This window comes from Spermophilus citellus (assembly GCF_964194105.1).
Source record: "Spermophilus citellus genome assembly, contig: SCAFFOLD_59, whole genome shotgun sequence".
NCBI lineage: Eukaryota > Metazoa > Chordata > Mammalia > Rodentia > Sciuridae > Spermophilus > Spermophilus citellus.
In genome coordinates, this window is record NW_027673003.1 from 1,499,746 (window position 1) to 1,507,675 (window position 7,930).

Consider the following 7,930-nt stretch of genomic DNA (forward strand, 5'->3'; position numbering starts at 1 on the left):
CTGAAAGTATCATCCAGTTTGGGTGAAAAAATATTTGCTGAGATTTCTGGAGATTCGTAATTTTTGGGAGCTTGGCAACCCCTTTCCATGAAAGTGTTTCTCGCCAGTCACTGCTTAGGGCTACATCAAGAGGAAACAAAACATAGAGACAGAACGTGAAACTACTTTACTGTGTCAAGTTTCAAGAAGCTAGCACAAACCGTGTTGGATTTAGAGTTCCAAATACATGTATCAATATAGAAGAAAACAGAGTGAAACCTAAAAATTCAAACTGTTACTGGAAATGAACGCTTCAAAATAGAAGAACGACATATGGGGAACCAAGCCGCCTTAGTGTACTGATCATTACCTTAAAGTATCATCCAGTTTGGGTGAAAAAATATTTGCTGAGATTTCTGGAGATTCGTAACATTTGGAAGCTTGGCAACCCCTTTCCATGAAAGTGTTTCTCGCCAGTCACTGCTTAGGCCTACATCAAGAGGAAACAAAACATAGAGATACAACGTGAAACTACTTTACTGTGTCAAGTTTCAAGAAGCTAGCACAAACCGTGTTGGATTTAGAGTTCCAAATACATGTATCAATATAGGAGAAAACAGAGTGAAACCTAAAAATTCAAACTGTTACTGGAAATGAACGCTTCAACATAGAAGAACGGCATTTGGGGAACCAAGTCGCCTTAGTGTACTGATCATGACCTGAAAGTATCATCCAGTTTGGGTGAAAAAATATTTGCTTAGATTTCTGGAGATTCGTAATTTTTGGAAGCTTGGCAACCCCTTTCCATGAAAGTGTTTCTCGCCAGTCACTTCTTAGGGCTACATCAAGAGGAAACAAAACATAGAGACAGAACGTGAAACTACTTTACTGTGTCAAGTTTCAAGAAGCTAGCACAAACCGTGTTGGATTTAGAGTTCCAAATACATGTATCAATATAGGAGAAAACAGAGTGAAACCTAAAAATTCAAACTGTTACTGGAAATGAACGCTTCAACATAGAAGAACGACATTTAAGGAACCAATTCGCCTTAGTGTACTGATCATTACCTGAAAGTATCATCCAGTTTGGGTGAAAAAATATTTGCTGAGATTTCTGGAGATTCGTAATTTTTGGAAGCTTGGCAACCCCTTTCCATGTAAGTGTTTCTCGCCAGTCACTGCTTAGGGCTACATCAAGAGGAAACAAAACATAGAGACAGAACGTGAAACTACTTTACTGTGTCAAGTTTCAAGAAGGTAGCACAAACCGTGTTGGATTTAGAGTTCCAAATACATGTATCAATATAGAAGAAAACAGAGTGAAACCTAAAAATTCAAACTGTTACTGGAAATGAACGCTTCAACATAGAAGAACGGCATTTGGGGAACCAAGTCGCTTTAGTGTACTGATCATTACCTGAAAGTATCATCCAGTTTGGGTGAAAAAATATTTGCTGAGATTTCTGGAGATTCGTAATTTTTGGAAGCTTGGCAACCCCTTTCCATGAAAGTGTTTCTCGCCAGTCACTGCTTAGGGCTACATCAAGAGGAAACAAAACATAGAGACAGAACGTGAAACTACTTTACTGTGTCAAGTTTCAAGAAGCTAGCACAAACCGTGTTGGATTTAGAGTTCCAAATACATGTATCAATATAGGAGAAAACAGAGTGAAACCTAAAAATTCAAACTGTTACTGGAAATGAACGCTTCAACATAGAAGAACGACATTTTGGGAACCAAGTCGCCTTAGTGTACTTATCATTACCTGAAAGTATCATCCAGTTTGGGTGAAAAAATATTTGCTGAGATTTCTGGAGATTCGTAATTTTTGGAAGCTTGGCAACCCCTTTCCATGGAAGTGTTTCTCGCCAGTCACTGCTTAGGGCTACATCAAGAGGAAACAAAACATAGAGACAGAACGTGAAACTACTTTACTGTGTCAAGTTTCAAGAACTAGCACAAACCGTGTTGGATTTAGAGTTCCAAATACATCTATCAATATAGGAGAAAACAGAGTGAAACCTAAAAATTCAAACTGTTACTGGAAATGAACGCTTCAACATAGAAGAACGGCATTTGGGGAACCAAGTCGCCTTAGTGTACTGATCATTACCTGAAAGTATCATCCAGTTTGGGTGAAAAAATATTTGCTGAGATTTCTGGAGATTCGTAATTTTTGGGAGCTTGGCAACCCCTTTCCATATAAGTGTTTCTCGCCAGTCACTGCTTAGGGCTACATCAAGAGGAAACAAAACATAGAGACAGAACGTGAAACTACTTTACTGTGTCAAGTTTCAAGAAACTAGCACAAACCGTGTTGGATTTAGAGTTCCAAATACATGTATCAATATAGAAGAAACCAGAGTGAAACCTAAAAATTTAAACTGTTACTGGAAATGAACGCTTCAACATAGAAGAACGACATTTAAGGAACCAATTCGCCTTAGTTTACTGATCATTACCTGAAAGTATCATCCAGTTTGGGTGAAAAAATATTTGCTGAGATTTCTGAAGATTCGTAATTTTTGGGAGCTTGGCAACCCCTTTCCATGGAAGTGTTTCTCGCCCGTCACTGCTTAGGGCTACATCAAGAGGAAACAAAACATAGAGACAGAACGTGAAACTTCTTTACTGTGTCAAGTTTCAAGAAGCTAGCAGAAACCGTGTTGGATTTAGAGTTCCAAATACATCTATCAATATAGGAGAAAACAGAGTGAAACCTAAAAATTCAAACTCTTACTGGAAATGAACGCTTCAACATAGAAGAACGACATATGGGGAACCAAGTCGCCTTAGTGTACTGATCATTACCTGAAAGTATCATCCAGTTTGGGTGAAAAAATATTTGCTGAGATTTCTGAAGATTCGTAACTTTTGGAAGCTTGGCAACCCCTTTCCATGAAAGTGTTTCTCGCCAGTCACTGCTTAGGTCTACATCAAGAGGAAACAAAACATAGAGATAGAACGTGAAACTACTTTACTGTGTCAAGTTTCAAGAAGCTAGCACAAATCGTGTTGGATTTAGAGTTCCAAATACATGTATCAATATAGGAGAAAACAGAGTGAAACCTAAAAATTCAAACTGTTACTGGAAATGAACGCTTCAACATAGAAGAACGGCATTTGGGGAACCAAGTTGCCTTAGTGTACTGATCATTACCTGAAAGTATCATCCAGTTTGGGTGAAAAAATATTTGCTGAGATTTCTGGAGATTCGTAATTTTTGGGAGCTTGGCAACCCCTTTCCATGAAAGTGTTTCTCACCAGTCACTGCTTAGGGCTACATCAAGAGGAAACAAAACATAGAGACAGAACGTGAAACTACTTTACTGTGTCAAGTTTCAAGAAGCTAGCACAAACCGTGTTGGATTTAGAGTTCCAAATACATGTATCAATATAGAAGAAAACAGAGTGAAACCTAAAAATTCAAACTGTTACTGGAAATGAGCGCTTCAAAATAGAAGAACGACATATGGGGAACCAAGCCGCCTTAGTGTACTGATCATTACCTGAAAGTATCATCCAGTTTGGGTGAAAAAATATTTGCTGAGATTTCTGGAGATTCGTAACATTTGGAAGCTTGGCAACCCCTTTCCATTAAAGTGTTTCTCGCCAGTCACTGCTTAGGGCTACATCAAGAGGAAACAAAACATAGAGACAGAACGTGAAACAACTTTACTGTGTCAAGTTTCAAGAAGGTAGCACAAACCGTGTTGGATTTAGAGTTCCAAATACATGTATCAATATAGGAGAAAACAGAGTGAAACCTAAAAATTCAAACTGTTACTGGAAATGAACGCTTCAACATAGAAGAACGGCATTTGGGGAACCAAGTCGCCTTAGTGTACTGATCATTACCTGAAAGTATCATCCAGTTTGGGTGAAAAAATATTTGCTGAGATTTCTGGAGATTCATAATTTTTGGAAGCTTGGCAACCCCTTTCCATGAAAGTGTTTCTCGCCAGTCACTGCTTAGGGCTACATCAAGAGGAAACAAAACATAGAGACAGAACGTGAAACTACTTTACTGTGTCAAGTTTCAAGAAGCTAGCACAAACCGTGTTGGATTTAGAGTTCCAAATACATGTATCAATATAGGAGAAAACAGAGTGAAACTTAAAAATTCAAACTGTTACTGGAAATGAACGCTTCAACATAGAAGAACGGCATTTGGGGGACCAAGTCGCTTTAGTGTACTGATCATTACCTGAAAGTATCATCCAGTTTGGGTGAAAAAATATTTGCTGAGATTTCTGGAGATTCGTAATTTTTGGAAGCTTGGCAACCCCTTTCCATGAAAGTGTTTCTCGCCAGTCACTGCTTAGGGCTACATCAAGAGGAAACAAAACATAGAGACAGAACGTGAAACTACTTTACTGTGTCAAGTTTCAAGAAGCTAGCACAAACCGTGTTGGATTTAGAGTTCCAAATACATGTATCAATATAGGAGAAAACAGAGTGAAACCTAAAAATTCAAACTGTTACTGGAAATGAACGCTTCAACATAGAAGAACGGCATTTGGGGGACCAAGTCGCCTTAGTGTACTGATCATTACCTGAAAGTATCATCCAGTTTGGGTGAAAAAATATTTGCTGAGATTTCTGGAGATTCGTAATTTTTGGAAGCTTGGCAACCCCTTTCCATGAAAGTGTTTCTCGCCAGTCACTGCTTAGGGCTACATCAAGAGGAAACAAAACTTAGAGACAGATCGTGAAACTACTTTACTGTGTCAAGTTTCAAGAAGCTAGCACAAACCGTGTTGGATTTAGAGTTCCAAATACATGTATCAATATAGGAGAAAACAGAGTGAAACCTAAAAATTCAAACTGTTACTGGAAATGAACGCTTCAACATAGAAGAACGACATTTGGGGAACCAAGTCGCATTAGTGTACTGATCATTACCTGAAAGTATCATCCAGTTTGGGTGAAAAAATATTTGCTGAGATTTCTGGAGATTCGTAATTTTTGGAAGCTTGGCAACCCCTTTCCATGGAAGTGTTTCTCGCCCGTCACTGCTTAGGGCTACATCAAGACGAAACAAAACATAGAGACAGAACGTGAAACTACTTTACTGTGTCAAGTTTCAAGAAGCTAGCACAAACCGTGTTGGATTTAGAGTTACAAATACATCTATCAATATAGGAGAAAACAGAGTGAAACCTAAAAATTCAAACTGTTAGTGGAAATGAACGCTTCAACATAGAAGAACGACATATGGGGAACCAAGTCGCCTTAGTGTACTGATCATTACCTGAAAATATCATCCAGTTTGGGTGAAAAAATATTTGCTGAGATTTCTGAAGATTCGTAACTTTTGGAAGCTTGGCAACCCCTTTCCATGAAAGTGTTTCTCGCCAGTCACTGCTTAGGTCTACATCAAGAGGAAACAAAACATAGAGATAGAACGTGAAACTACTTTACTGTGTCAAGTTTGAAGAAGCTAGCACAAACCGTGTTGGATTTAGAGTTCCAAATACATGTATCAATATAGGAGAAAACAGAGTGAAACCTAAAAATTCAAACTGTTACTAAAAATGAACGCTTCAACATAGAAGAACGGCATTTGGGGAACCAAGTCGCCTTAGTGTACTGATCATTACCTGAAAGTATCATCCAGTTTGGGTGAAAAAATATTTGCTGAGATTTCTGGAGATTCGTAATTTTTGGGAGCTTGGCAACCCCTTTCCATGAAAGTGTTTCTCGCCAGTCACTGCTTAGGGCTACATCAAGAGGAAACAAAACATAGAGACAGAACGTGAAACTACTTTACTATGTCAAGTTTCAAGAAGCTAGCACAAACCGTGTTGGATTTAGAGTTCCAAATACATGTATCAATATAGGAGAAAACAGAGTGAAACCTAAAAATTCAAACTCTTACTGGAATTGAGCGCTTCAAAATAGAAGAACGACATATGGGGAACCAAGCCGCCTTAGTGTACTGATCATTACCTGAAAGTATCATCCAGTTTGGGTGAAAAAATATTTGCTGAGATTTCTGGAGATTCGTAACTTTTGGAAGCTTGGCAACCCCTTTCCATGAAAGTGTTTCTCGCCAGTCACTGCTTAGGGCTACATCAAGAGGAAACAAAACATAGAGATACAACGTGAAACTACTTTATTGTGTCAAGTTTCAAGAAGCTAGCACAAACCGTGTTGGATTTAGAGTTCCAAATACATGTATCAATATAGGAGAAAACAGAGTGAAACCTAAAAATTCAAACTGTTACTGGAAATGAACGCTTCAACATAGAAGAACGGCATTAGGGGAACCAAGTCGCCTTAGTGTACTGATCATTACCTGAAAGTATCATCCAGTTTGGGTGAAAAAATATTTGCTGAGATGTCTGGAGATTCGTAATTTTTGGGATCTTGGCAACCCCTTTCCATGAAAGTGTTTCTCGCCAGTCACTGCTTAGGGCTACATCAAGAGGAAACAAAACATAGAGACAGAACTTGAAACTACTTTACTGTGTCAAGTTTCAAGAAGCTAGCACAAACCGTGTTGGATTTAGAGTTCCAAATACATGTATCAATATAGGAGAAAACAGAGTGAAACCTAAAAATTCAAACTGTTACTGGAAATGAACGCTTCAACATAGAAGAACGGCATTTGGGGAACCAAGTCGCCTTAGTTTACTGATCATTACCTGAAAGTATCATCCAGTTTGGGTGAAAAAATATTTGCTGAGATTTCTGAAGATTCGTAATTTTTGGGAGCTTGGCAACCCCTTTCCATGAAAGTGTTTCTCGCCAGTCACTGCTAACGGCTACATCAGAGGAAACAAAACATAGAGACAGAACGTGAAACTACTTTACTGTGTCAAGTTTCAAGAAGCTAGCACAAACCGTGTTGGATTTAGAGTTCCAAATACATGTATCAATATAGGAGAAAACAGAGTGAAACCTAAAAATTCAAACTGTTACTGGAAATGAACGCTTCAACATAGAAGAACGACATTTGGGGAACCAAGTTGCCTTAGTGTACTTATCATTACCTGAAAGTATCATCCAGTTTGGGTGAAAAAATATTTGCTGAGATTTCTGGAGATTCGTAATTTTTGGAAGCTTGGCAACCCCTTTCCATGAAAGTGTTTCTCGCCAGTCACTGCTTAGGGCTACATCAAGAGGAAACAAAACATAGAGACAGAACGTGAAACTACTTTACTGTGTCAAGTTTCAAGAAGCTAGCACAAACCGTGTTGGATTTAGAGTTCCAAATACATGTATCAATATAGGAGAAAACAGAGTGAAACCTAAAAATTCAAACTGTTACTGGAAATGAACGCTTCAACATAGAAGAACGACATTTGGGGAACCAAGTCGCATTAGTGTACTGATCATTACCTGAAAGTATCATCCAGTTTGGGTGAAAAAATATTTGCTGAGATTTCTGGAGATTCGTAATTTTTGGAAGCTTGGCAACCCCTTTCCATGGTAGTGTTTCTCGCCCGTCACTGCTTAGTGCTACATCAAGAGGAAACAAAACATAGAGACAGAACGTGAAACTACTTTACTGTGTCAAGTTTCAAGAAGCTAGCACAAACCGTGTTGGATTTAGAGTTCCAAATACATGTATCAATATAGGAGAAAACAGAGTGAAACCTAAAAATTCAAACTGTTACTGGAAATGAACGCTTCAACATAGAAGAACGACATATGGGGAACCAAGTCGCCTTAGTGTACTGATCATTACCTGAAAGTATCATCCAGTTTGGGTGAAAAAATATTTGCTGAGATTTCTGAAGATTCGTAACTTTTGGAAGCTTGGCAACCCCTTTCCATGAAAGTGTTTCTCGCCAGTCACTGCTTAGGTCTACATCAAGAGGAAACAAAACATAGAGATAGAACGTGAAACTACTTTACTGTGTCAAGTTTCAAGAAGCTAGCACAAACCGTGTTGGATTTAGAGTTCCAAATACATGTATCAATATAGGAGAAAACAGAGTG